This window comes from Poecilia reticulata, linkage group LG15, assembly GCF_000633615.1.
Source record: "Poecilia reticulata strain Guanapo linkage group LG15, Guppy_female_1.0+MT, whole genome shotgun sequence".
Lineage (NCBI taxonomy): Eukaryota > Metazoa > Chordata > Actinopteri > Cyprinodontiformes > Poeciliidae > Poecilia > Poecilia reticulata.
In genome coordinates this window covers 7,886,789-7,899,916 of record NC_024345.1, presented here as the reverse complement: position 1 = coordinate 7,899,916, position 13,128 = coordinate 7,886,789, and the positions used below count along the sequence as shown (strand labels likewise).

The window sequence follows — 13,128 nt, the reverse complement described above, 5'->3', positions numbered from 1 at the left end:
GCATTCATTTTTCCTCTGATGTTTGGGTGAACTCTTCTCTGTGGAGGTCGGCCGTCTCTCTGCTTCTTCCTGAAGGAGACCCATCAGGAGTTCTGGTGCTGCTCACAGTGCAGACGGTTCTCCTCACTGTTCGYCGTRTCAGCCCTGGTCCCTCTCAGCCAGAAACTCCAGTCATTCTGTTCCTTCACCCTTGAATAAACATAACAGAATATGTTCTGGGTGTTATGATTCATTTATTAATTGAAACAATGTTTAATATCAAGATTAATTTATTTCCTTAACAGTTCCTCCTCCTATTCCCTCAGAAGGGCAGAGTTTAGGAGTGACTAATTACATTTACTCAAATATAGTTGAGTAACTTTTTGAAACTCAAATGAACTTTTAGGAATACTCTTACTATGCTGAACTTTTTACTTTTACTCAAGTCATTGTATTATGAAGCATCACTATTATTTAAACACATTTTTAATTTTCTTTTTTTAAGATATGAAATAATTGATGACTTGATCAGTTACTCAGTACTGATAAACTTTTTACCAAATGCTTCTTTACTCTTGTGTAATTTCTTATTCAGCTACTTTTTACGTTGAGTAAAAACATGTTGAAGTGCTGCTGTTATTCCTGGAGTATAAATTGTGGGTCCTCTGTCCACCTCTAAGGAACAGTATCCAAATGTTGATGCACATGTTGACCAAAAACAGGCAAACTAAGGTGGACAAATTATACATCCACGAAAAACTACTTAAATTAATAGTCATATTTACTTTATATGCATGTTGGCACACCTCAGGGATGTAACCAAGAGAGGCAAAGATTGYAGCAGGAGTTCAGCTTTTATCCATTCTCCATTCTGTACCCTAACTAAAGGTCACTGTATTCAGGTTGTCTGTTTACAAAGGTAAAATAACGGCGATCGACTCTAAACCTCTCCTACCTTTTACCTGTCGTTTAATCAACCTGTTGCCGTGGCAACCGCTTGCGTCCCACAAACCCAGCATAAATTAGCTAAAAACACAAAGGATTCAGTCCGTTAAGTTATTAGGTTTTCAGGCTTCATATTTATTTCTCGGTTAACAAGCATCTCCTCTCATGAACACAGCGGTGGCTGATTAGCCAATTTAAACTTCGCTCTGCTCATCAGGGTCTTTGAGTCCCTTTTTATTTTTGTAATGGTACCGAAATGCACACACCTTGTTTAAACAATAATTACTGAGATTATTAATTTTGTTGGGTCATTAATTTGAAGACGTTTTGTTAATTTTATCCTTAATAAGATGTATTGGATCAGAGGACGTGCTGGTCTCAACATCCTGGAGGTGTTCAGTTTGTCGCCTACTGCCGAGATCAACTCAAAACCTTCCGCTATCGTAATTGAGCCCTATTGATTAAATATGACTGTAGGTGGAAAACAAACATCAGCGGTAGCCTACCGTGTAACGCCTGGGCAACCGGAGGATCTTGGACGGACAGCAGTGGTGCATGTCTGAAAGATGGCCTCTGATGCAGATCTCCAAAGCTTGCCACTCATTCTTTCAGCTCCATGCTCCGTAGAGCTGCCTCTGGATATTGCAGTTCACTTACGATGTACAGTAAAGTCTGCTCCTTATAGTTGGATCACAGCTTGTAGCTACGAACGCTGTCCCGAACCTTCAATCGTAAGCCAACTTCAGCGGCCGCTTTGTCCAAACTATAAAAACTCCCGANGTAATTAAAACGTTTTCGTGTAAACGATCAAACAAAAACGGAACAAAAGTTTCGTTTTTGTTGGATCGTTGTCGTGTAAACGCCCCCTTAATCTTTATTCTGCTGTAATGATGATTACATTCTTGCAATTAAAATGTCTTGTGTCCTGACCGTAATGCTCCCTTATACAACTCACAGAACAGATGGTTGAAATAAAGGCACTTTTTGAGAATATTTTCTGTGATTTTATTATAGAAATTGAGGACGGGAGGAATCGATTAAAATCAAATCTGGTATGAAAAAAAATCTTGTATCATCCAGCCTTATTCAGCATATTAAATTATATGACTAACAACATATTACTTAATACATTTCTTTGCTGGTATAACCTAAATTTTAACATCTCACTTGAATTCCTGATCTACATGCAAAACTTGATATAACGTAAACACTGAGAAAAAGGGAAAAAGTTTGTGAAATGTGGAGAATTACAAATTAGATTAAATTTTAATGTGGGTGAAAACAGGATAGCAAAATGTACAGTGAATATATAATATACTTCCTAGCAGCTAATCAGACATCAGACTTGTTTTGCCTTTACTGGTGATGAAAACTCRTCACTCTGGAGGAGAGGAAGMCCRGCTCAGCCCCGTCCAGGATGACWGCAGTGTCAGGGTAGCCARCAAAGTCTGCAGGTAGATTTTTGCATATCTGGTGCTCTGGTTTCAAGATCATAGTTTAACCAAGTACTGTAAATAAAAAGTCAAGTACTGTAAATAAAAAGTTAGTCCACGTTGTGATGATCCGGCAGACCGTGGACTGATGGACACCGTCAGCAGGTCCAGGTGCTTGGATCCAGTGGAAAGGTAATCGTTACAGAGGCTTGATCAAGGCTCAGAAACACCATCACGAGGTGTTAAGATGCAAACCGGAAAATTTTTTTTAAAAATCTAATAAGCGTCCATATTTAGCTGCACAACGTAATCAAAACTAATAAATCCTCAGCTCTTTTTGAGAGTATCGCTTGAAAATAAATTGACAATATCAAAGGAAATTAAATGTGTAAGTGAAATAGTTCTGGTATCACAAAGAAACTGCAAAGAAACGTCGCGATGAGCTGTCCCGGTTGGATTTAATTCCTGAAAGTCTGCAGAAGAGGAAGATTTAAATTACAAGACCACCGCATATTAACTAAATTAACTCACAATTGCTGAAGGGCTTGGCGAGTTTTGTGGATTATTTTTCAGTGGAGCTCTGTCATACGGACTATTTTGTGGATTTTGACTTGTTGAACTGCGGAAGGACACGGACAGGCTGTGCTGCACCAATACCGCAGCTGTGGCAGCGGAGAGCAACACACCTCTGTGAGCTCGTTTGATAATCTGTTTAAGAAGATTTCATATTTTATATTTGGACATTTGCTGGCCTATGAGCCCTACTGCTGATAAAAATAAAAGCAAAACAAACTGAACATTAAAGAAAACAAACGTTTTTGTTCATAATCCTGAGGTTTTCTGCTGTGAATGTTGCATTTATTTTGGACACTACCATAAAGGTTAAACAAAACAAAATGGCATTTGAACCAGATTTTTCTGTTTTTGACTCTGACATAGACATTGAGTCTCTTCAATCTGTACCACCACATCAGAGGGCTCCAGACCTCTGTCAGCAGGTACAAGAATTAAAGGATGACGTCCAGCAGCTGAGGGATGTCCTTCAAAATACATTGTCCCTGCAACAGAAAATGCTGGATCATCTAGACAGGGTTAATTCCTGTGAGTCTGGTGGACCTTCTGCACAACAGTCTCCTGCAGCTCCTGTGGCCACCTCAACACCATATGTGCCTCCTGTGAATAACCCGTGTGAATAACTGTGAATAATAATAATAATAATAATATAATAATAATAATAATCTGAGGGTCCAGGGTTCAAGTCCCTGTTCGGGCGCCAATTGTGACGGTGCGGCGAGAGGTTGGAGGAGGAGTTAGCAGTGGTGGTTAGCCACTCTAACCCAAAGCAGCAGGACGCACTTTTGAAGTATTCCACACTTTCAATTTATTTAACTTCGTCCACATAAAGCCAGATCTCCACGGTACTAAGCATTATATTTCCATACATGAGAAAAGTAACGTTAGTTTACCGCTCTGCACCTCATCATCACCTATCTTCTACAACAAAAATGGAAGACTAGTTCTTCTGTACAATAGTGCAACAACAAAGGAAATAGGCACCCCCTTGTGGTGATACCTTCTCATCTCTAGGAACCAAACAGCATAATGACTGTTACAAGTTGCCTAAAAATAATTTCATACTCCGTATAACACAAATGCAAACATCAACACACGTATTGACTTACCTTGTGCCGAATCGCTGCCTCTGTTCTCAGCCTGTTCCTGTAGCAGTGGATTTCCTCCGGYATTATTTTCCTCCAACAAATTATTCCAGTGAACAAAGCACGTTTTAACCTCCGGTTTCCCATTTCTGACGCTGGATCTTCAATATCCTCAAGCTTTGAAATAGCAGGCAGCTACAAACCGGGAGTTAGCTGTAGTGGCTAAGTTCTGGCTACAGTCCGCTGTCGCCTCTATCAGCAGGAAAATGAAAAAAACTAAGCACTGGATGGTACCGGCTGGACACAACACACACACTGGACACAACGACACACCACAAAACTCGGTTGTTGTACCAGTAGCTCACAGATATTTTAAGTTTTGCGTCTTTTTCATAGTAGAGATCTTGCAGCTTTGGGTAAAAACAATAGGAGCAAGCAGGACCCGGAACCAATCTATGTGGCATAAATTCAAACGGAAATACGTCACCACCTCTCGTGGCATATACCCTATTAAGAAGACGGTGGCTTGTAAATATTATTGGGCAGCCTACAGCCCCCACTTTTGATTGACACCACATTCGACCAATAATGTTATGAAATGGTGGTAACACTTTATTTGAAGGGGGTGAATAAGACTGACATGACACCGTCATAAATATGACATAACACCTGTCATGAACATGAATAAGTCTTCGTGAATATTTATGACTGTTGTCATAAAGTATCGTTTGGTAAATCATGACACTTCTAATACAGAGTTGACATTATTCAAAATGTCTTTGTTATGACAACTTGACATTAATTTAGACAAAAATGTCTTTATGACAGCTTGACATTAATCTAGACAAAAATGTCTTTGTTATGACAACTTGACATTAATCTAGACAAAAATGTCTTCATTATGACATCTTGTCATTAACCAAGACAAAATTGTCTTCGTTATGGTGACTTGTCATTATCCTAGACAGAATTGTCTTTGTTATGACAACTTGACATTAACCTAGACAAAAATGTCTTTGTTATGACAACTTGACATTAACCAAGAAATCATGATCTGACATAAATTTGTTATAAAAAGTATTACCGTTTAAACTTTAAAAATTAGTTTTATGTGGTAATATTATATTGCTCTGCCATGTTGTTTAGTCTTCAATTTCTTAATTTAATTGATCCTAAAGTTTTACAACAAGATGTCTACAAAGCACTTATGAACTTAGCATTTGAAACATTATTTGAGGCTGTTTTAAGTAGTGCAATACACCATCTCCACCAGTGAGAGGCAGCAGTGCACGAACAGGCGTGCAGTCTGTTGGTGAAGAAGAAATCTTCCATATTGTGGGGCCAACCTAACACAAGTTATAATGGCCAGACCTCCTGTTTAAAAAGAAGCCGAAGTTTGACACCTAATACAGTGTTTTTCAACTTTTTTGAACCAAGGTACATTGTTTTAATTGAAAAAATCACGAGGCACACCACCAACCAAAAATGCAAGCAAAGGCCACCTATATTGCATATATAGTCATTCTTATCAAAGTGTCTTGAATAGGAATCAAATAAACACAAACATTTATTTTTATCATATTTTACATTTCTTATTTAAAAATGCACTTAACATGTCCACTTCAAAAATACACCTGAACAGTGCCACAACAACGTGGTCTTAAATTTAAAGAAGTTGTAGAAAACTTCAAAGTGTTTTACAAACTAATCCACAAGCATTCTTTTAGCCAGAATACAGAAAATAATTCTTATTCTGAAAGAAGCAATATTTGGGAAAGATTTTACTTCATATTCACTGTTACAATATGAAGAGTTGCATGTACAAAATGTCAATATCTGTATATTTTAACCACCTAGTGTGAAACCTGTGCATGTACGGATTAAGTTTNCCTCAGATCCGTCCTCCGTCCGCCATTTTGTAGATCTTTACTGCGTTCCACACTCTGCCTTGCTGTACTGCGTTACAACAAAATAAATAAAATAAAGGGAAGATCAGTTTTCCTTACAAATATGCAAGTTTTTACTATTCACTAAATGTGAAATCATAAATTACTGAATTTCTGTTCGTCCTGGTGGACTCCGTAAGAGCTCCTCGGCACCGTGGTCTGAGGTCTGGCTGGTATGGCTTGGCCATTTTTCAGGTCTGAAAAAATCAAAGAAGATGCAAGTATTTTTAAGAGTTCAGAACATCACATGTAATAGAGATTGCAATACAAAATCTCACCCTACACTTGCTTCGGCATTAAGAAAACCAGTGGTGGGCCGTCAAGGCCTGCAAGGCCTTCTCTGCTGGCCTAAAAATATCTGAATCATAGACTGATGTTAATTATATTTTGTCCATGAATTAAATAATTCCAAATGGTCTGTCCGCTTCCTTTCATTGCTAGCCCCCTGGTTGAGCTTTTTCCAGACATGTATTTTCATATTTAAGCATTTAACCAATCACATTTCAGCCACTATTTGTTGCCAGGGACAAAGAAATCTGCCTGGAGGCCTTCACAATCAGTTCTGCGGGCCATGTAGCATAAAATAAATGTCGATCAAACTGTTGCTTCAACCAATCAGATTTTGAGTTGTCGACACCAAGGCCCTCTAGCAGGCATACGGAAACGTCAGCGTATTCACACTCTTTGATTGGATAGTCAAAGAGTGTACTGCCAGAGCTAGAAAACTGCATCTGTAGCTAGCTGCACAAGCAAAGATATTGTGTTGATTTGTCAACCCACAATGGCTGAAGGAGAAGAAATGGATTTGGCAGGAGATTTACTGTCAAAGCCATTTTCAAAACGGACTATTCAAGAAAAGCTGGACATTGTTAAACAAGGCTGGGCAACTCCGAAGCAAGCAAGCCTGTCACAACCGGGTAAAGGATTTGTCTGCCACTTTCAGTCTACTGACTACGAGCGGTACTCCTGGCTAAAAGGCTCCGAGGAACGCTGCAAATTGTATTGCTGGTAGTGCTTGTTATTTGCCACTGATCGACATGGTGTTTGGAGCCACACTGCATTTGTAAATTTGACTTGCCTAACCAAGGCAGTAACGAGCCATCAAAGCACTGCCGGACACTTAGAAGCAACTATGTTTCTGTGTGTTTGGCGGTGACCATCCCCGTGTCTACTGCTTCTGTTGAACGGACATTCTCAGCCCTTAAGCAAATTAAAACTTATGCCAGAAATACGACAGAGCAGGCTCAACTTTCAGCATTAGCTTCGATGCGATAGAAAAGGACTTCATGATGGAACTGAAACGCACGGATAATCTGCACAACAGAGTAATTGAAATCTTCTTGAGGAAAGAAAGGAGGATGGATTTTGTGTACAAATAATCGGGATTTTTGGTGAGTAAAATGCTGCTACATTCCTAAATAATATTGCAATTTTATCAGGTTATTTTTGATGCTTTTTTATGTTTGTCGCAGCTATACTTGCAGTAGTTTTATAGCCATAAAATAGTTATTGAGGGTTGAATTGATTCAGACAGAGCACTACTGAAGGCCTAGGTGTGAAATGCACGGCCCGCCACTGAAGAAAACGACAGACCGCTTTCTGTAAGAAACAAACAAAGCAATTATAATCTATGTATATTATATTATGTCTATGCTCGTTACCACCATAGACATAATATAACGATAGTCGCCTCATGAACCGCTCTCGCCTATTGTCGCTGACGAGATTTAGGGCGGCCATCTTGGAGCGGTAGACCACTCCACTCAGCCTTGTGTATTTAGCAGGCAAAATGACGAATCAGTGCGTTTAATCGATCAAAACACGCTTTTTGTTACTGAAAACCATATTCAAACATATGTCAAAGCTACATTTACAAACAATTGTATTATTTAAGTATGTTTTTAATACATAGTTCAGCATATTTAAATATGCTTAGTGGCTATAACAATAGAATAGGAATGGAATATTCTGATATCGATGTATGATGAGCATATTACAAAGCACACAGCTATTCATAATTTATTCAATAAATTATTTAGTAATATCAATACATATTTATATAACTATACAGACACAAATAAATAATGATTAATACTGAATAATATATATTGTATGCAAGGGCGTAGGAACAAGTCTGTCATGGGGGGGACGCATATCAGAAACCTGACAGATCAGTAAATAGCTTGAGCAGAAATATCAAACTATTGTGCCATCAAACTTCAGTAATGCGTTACTCTAATCTGACCCTGGTTTCAGTAACAAATAATCTAACACATTGCTATTTACAATCCGATAATCAGATTAAAGTTATGCATAGTATAATGACCGTCATTCCAGGACGAACACTCACTTTTCATTTGCCTCACAATTAGAAAGCTACATACTCTGGTAGCACAGACAGGCTAACAGATTCTGATATATCTTATTGGTCAAAAGACATTTGATTATTGGTCAAAATGCATTGATATAAATTGACTGGTAATTGAATCGGTTCTACCTCTTTCTAAAACCAAAGCAGAAAACAGCTCATAAAATAGGACTCGGCAGTTTTAAACTCAATACAACAAAAATAAAATCTAAAAAACAAGTTTTGTTCTTCTTGAACATCTCTCTACATCAGTGCAACAGTTTGATCTACAAAATAAATAAAAAAGATACTTTTCACATCTAACAGACCCTTAGCTCCTCACTGTTAACTCAGTCTCACTTCCAGCTCTGCATTCAGTAACTTACCAAACATGATCAATAAAAACACTGAGACAAAAAAACTAATGTTTTTTTTTCCCCTATCATTTTCAGCCGCAAACATTTAACTAAAATATCTACGGATATGTGTTTCTGTCTCTGCCTCCCTCTGACTCGCTGCAGCCTGATGTCCCTGCATGGATTCATGGATTTACAACAGACACTACAGTGATGTGCAGTGTCAGAATGTGAACTAAATATAATAAGTATGTTTTTATCATACAGAATGAGAATTNTACTTGTTTCACCTTACTTGAGATAAGAGTTAATATTAATGACACTGTAATAACACTTAATGACATCTTCATAACTATTGCTACTTGTTTCACTTTACTTCAGGTAAAAGTTAATATTAATGACACTGTAATAACATTTAATGACATCTTCATAACTGTTACTTGTTTCACTTTACTTGAGGTAAGAGATAATATTAATGACACTGTAATGACACTTAATGACATCTTTATAACTGGTGTTACTTGTTCTACTTTTCTTGATGTAAAAGAAATTGTTATTGACTGTTATTAAATCATTTGACAGTGTAATAAAGCTTAATGAAGTCTTTGTTGTTGGTCCTACTTGTTTTGCTTTATTTCAGGTAATGGGAATATTAATCGCTGTTTTGTTAAAGCTTTTGATAGTGTAATAACAATTAAATCATGACGACTATCATGACATATTTATGACATATAATTCTTGGTTAACAAGTTGTCAGAACAAAGACATTTTTGTCTAGATTAATGTCAAGTTGTAATAATGAAGATATTTATGTCTATATAAATTTCAAGTTGTCATAAGATACATTTTGTCTAGATAAATGTCAAGTTGTCATAACAAAGACATTTTGAATAATGTCAACTTTGTATTAAAAATGTCATGATTTACCGAATGACACTTTATGACAACAGTCATAAATATTCATGAAGACTTACTGATATTCATGACAGGTGTTATGTCATGTTTATGACAGTGTCATGTCAGTCTTATTCACCCCCCTTCAAATAAAGTGTTACCGAAATGGCTTTTCCCCATCCAATAATAACCAGAGCGCAACTTGAGCTCATTTTGACATGTCTGTATTCTTTCTGGGATATTTCTGACTGGTCAACTCGGAGATTAAATCTAAAGCAACGGATGTGTAGCCAACACGTGTCCTGTCATAAGGAATCCTCCTTATGACAGGACACGTGTTGGCTACTCATTTTGGGGTTTGTTTTGACATGAATCCACCAGCTGCATGCGTAACCATGAGCAATGTGTGCGCCTGTGCTGCGTCAAAGTCAGGCTCTGTGCGCCCTCATGCGTAACAGCTTTTAAAAATACTTGAGTATTAAAAGTACTTGGTGAATGCATTACCTAATCACTAATATCATTAAGTGAACCGATCATATTTAATTTTAATATATCAGAAATGTGCCATTTTAATGAACGCCACAGATAAAGCATGTTTTTATTGTGTTTACTTTGTAACATAGTTTAGACTTAGATATGTGATTCTATGCATTATAATTTCAGGGATGGAAGCATCTTGTCTCCTGTTCTAACATAGCATGAACTTCACTTTTTTTGCCACCAGTGGCAAAATAAAAATTTTGAAAGAAATCCAACTGGCAGGGGAGGACATGGAACCAAGGAGCCACGTAGCAGAGTTGTAGTCTAGAACACCGAACCCGAGACCAAATCAGCACCCCGCACTACATGACACAATGAAATTAAGTGCACCTATCAAAATTGCTTCTGAAATTTATCTGAAAGATCCACATCCCCATAAAAACACCTAGATATTAAATACTCAGAGCTGAAATAAATTTAGCCAATCAATTAAAACTCTTCATTCTGTTTTGCTTTCATCTCTCTGCTACGATCCACAGAGGTCTTCTGCCACCCTAAAAAATATAACGCCCTGGGCGGTTGCCCATATTGCCAATGTCAGAAGCCACAGCTGTCTGCACTATTAAACGTAGCAATTAACGCTAAACAACGCTCATCTATGAACACTGTCTATAAGCAAGAAGTAACCGAGCAGAAGGAGGTGACTGTTCTCATCCTTCCTCCTGCTGCAATGTCTGCCACCATGACAGGTAGCGGAAACAAAGAGTGAGCATACTCTGTGTTCTTACGTTCTTTTTTTATTTATTCGCCAATGTGAAATAAAATAATAACTGCAGTGTACACACGCAATAAGGCTTCAGTCCTATTAACCTTAGTAAAGATTCGTCCAGAAGAATCTGATCGCTCCTGAATTACTATATTGCACTTTGGTCACAGCGTTATCCCTTATTTGCGAAACCTCAGTCAACACCTCCACACAATAATTCAGCGAATGAGTGACAAACTCCTTTCATCGCAGATGCAACATCTCTCAGTACAGCTAGCTTTGCTAGCATCACTTGTTTAATTATTTAATTATTTCTTGCGCGCCCTGTACCAATTGGTCCACAGACCGGTACCGGGCCGTGGACCGGGGGTTGGGGACCACTGGCCTAGCATATGCAAAGGCGCTTCAGCAGACCCACGTTGATTCTCAGTCATTGGATGAAAAACAATGACATCACAGTTCATCATTGGCATGTGATTGGTTGGTTGATGTGTGCCCATTGGATAGCACTTATGTCTTTATAAATAAACCCCGCCCCAATCATTGAAAATTTTAATGCTGTATTTTAAAAAATCTATATAAAAAATAAATGCCGTCATTTGATATTGCTTATATGCAACGTGTTCATATATGAGGAACATAAAAGAGACAGAAGTTTTTTCTTTATTTCATTTTATTTTTTTTACTGTTTGCACACAAAATAAGACATAGATGCTTGTCCATTTCTGGACCATCTGGCTGTGTTTTTTCCAAACATGAACTGCTGCGTTCAGGACAGGCCCAACATCTCCTGTAGCGTGGACCTGACGTCTCTTTCTGTCTTGTAGTCCTGATGTCACTGAGCTCCTGGTTGGAGGAACTTGGGATCCATCCTGACACCGCCTCATAGCTGCCATCCTCCCAGAATGCCACCTCCTCTGCTGCCAGTACTCTCTGCCTTCCTCCATCAGCTGTTAACACAGGACAGACAATCATTATGAGCTACAGGCATTTTTTAGTCATTATGAAACTACAGTGAAATTGTTTGGCAACTTCCAGCTTAGTATGCACACATAAGACATTAAAACAAACAAACATTCTTACAAAAAATAAAAACTTTAATGAAAAAGAGAAAACACTTGGAATCAATTGGAAGAAAAAAAGAATTAAAAGCAGTTGATAATAAATAGTAAAACATAGTTCAACAAACTGAGGCAGATAATTTGCTTTGATGGATTTTAATAAATCACAGTACTTTAATCATTCAAGGAATTGTGACATCTCTAGTAATAAATCTTACCTGCTTCTTTCTTTAGCTACATCTGGATGACTGGCAGTAGGTCCTGGATGCAGCTGGAAAACATTTTTGTGCATTGTCAATACATAGCATAATTACATTATGTACATAAACAATGTTGAAGCATAAAATATCAACATTCTAAAATAGCAGATACTCACATAGTTGCATCTCTGTCCTCATCATGGACGTCAGAACGTTCCAGAAGAGTCTGATTGACACAAATGTGACTAATTCTGTGAAGTCTGTGGAAATAAATGTAAAATTTAATAAAAAATATTGTAGCAAATATATCGCTTTCTCAAAAATACATAAGTAATTAAGTTCAAATTATTCTCAACCAACCATTACACGACTGTGTAATGGTTGGTTCCCGACTGGGAATCAATGCAGTGATTATACATACCGGCTTCTTGACTACGGAGAGCCGTTTTAGCCAAAATTAAATAAATAAATGGGTGAAATAAATCAAAAAATGAAGAAAATGAGTGAAATAAATAAAAAAAATTGTTAAATAAATAACTTAGCTTTTTCATTAACCCAATTTTTCATTTATTCATTTTTCATATTATCAATTTCTCAATTTCCCTTATTTCATTTATCTATTTTTCATTTATCCATTTTTCATTAATCTGTTTTTCATTTAACCATTTTTAATTTAGCTTTTTCATTAACCCAATTTTTCCATTTATTTACTTTTCATATTATCAATTTCTCTTTTTCACTTATTTTTCATTTATCCCTTTATCTATTTACCAATTTTTCATTAATCTATTTTTTAATTTAACAATTTTTCCATTTCCTTTTTTCATTAACCTGATTTTCTATTTCCCAGTTTCATTAATCAATTTCTCATATATCCCTTTTTTATTTACCCATTTTTCTTTTATCTATTTTTCATTTAACATTTGTTTGAAAAATAGTTACTTTTTCCAATTTCCCTTATTCATTTAGTATTTGCTTATTTATCACATTATATTTCCCCGCAAAACTTGGAAAAAATAAATGCAAATGAGGAGAGGCACGTCATCAGGCTACAACTTCCCCA

The 13,128-nt window shown here is 37.1% G+C and overlaps 1 protein-coding gene and 2 long non-coding RNA genes across 7 annotated transcripts in view; 1 reads left to right on the top strand and 2 right to left on the bottom strand.

The window, feature by feature from the left end:
* LOC103476621 (protein kinase C epsilon type-like) overlaps nucleotides 1-13,128 on the top strand; it is a 242,914-nt gene that overhangs the window by 159,833 nt on the left and 69,953 nt on the right. The gene's annotated exons all lie outside the window — the stretch shown is intronic.
* LOC108166943 (uncharacterized) lies at nucleotides 15-1,681 on the bottom strand. The gene is made up of 2 exons (XR_001777336.1): nucleotides 1,431-1,681; nucleotides 15-189 (listed from the first exon to the last, which is right to left on the bottom strand). It is a non-coding gene; the product is annotated as an uncharacterized LOC108166943 (long non-coding RNA).
* On the bottom strand, nucleotides 12,101-12,579 carry LOC103476620 (uncharacterized). The gene is made up of 3 exons (XR_535513.2): nucleotides 12,487-12,579; nucleotides 12,242-12,325; nucleotides 12,101-12,136 (listed from the first exon to the last, which is right to left on the bottom strand). It is a non-coding gene; the product is annotated as an uncharacterized LOC103476620 (long non-coding RNA).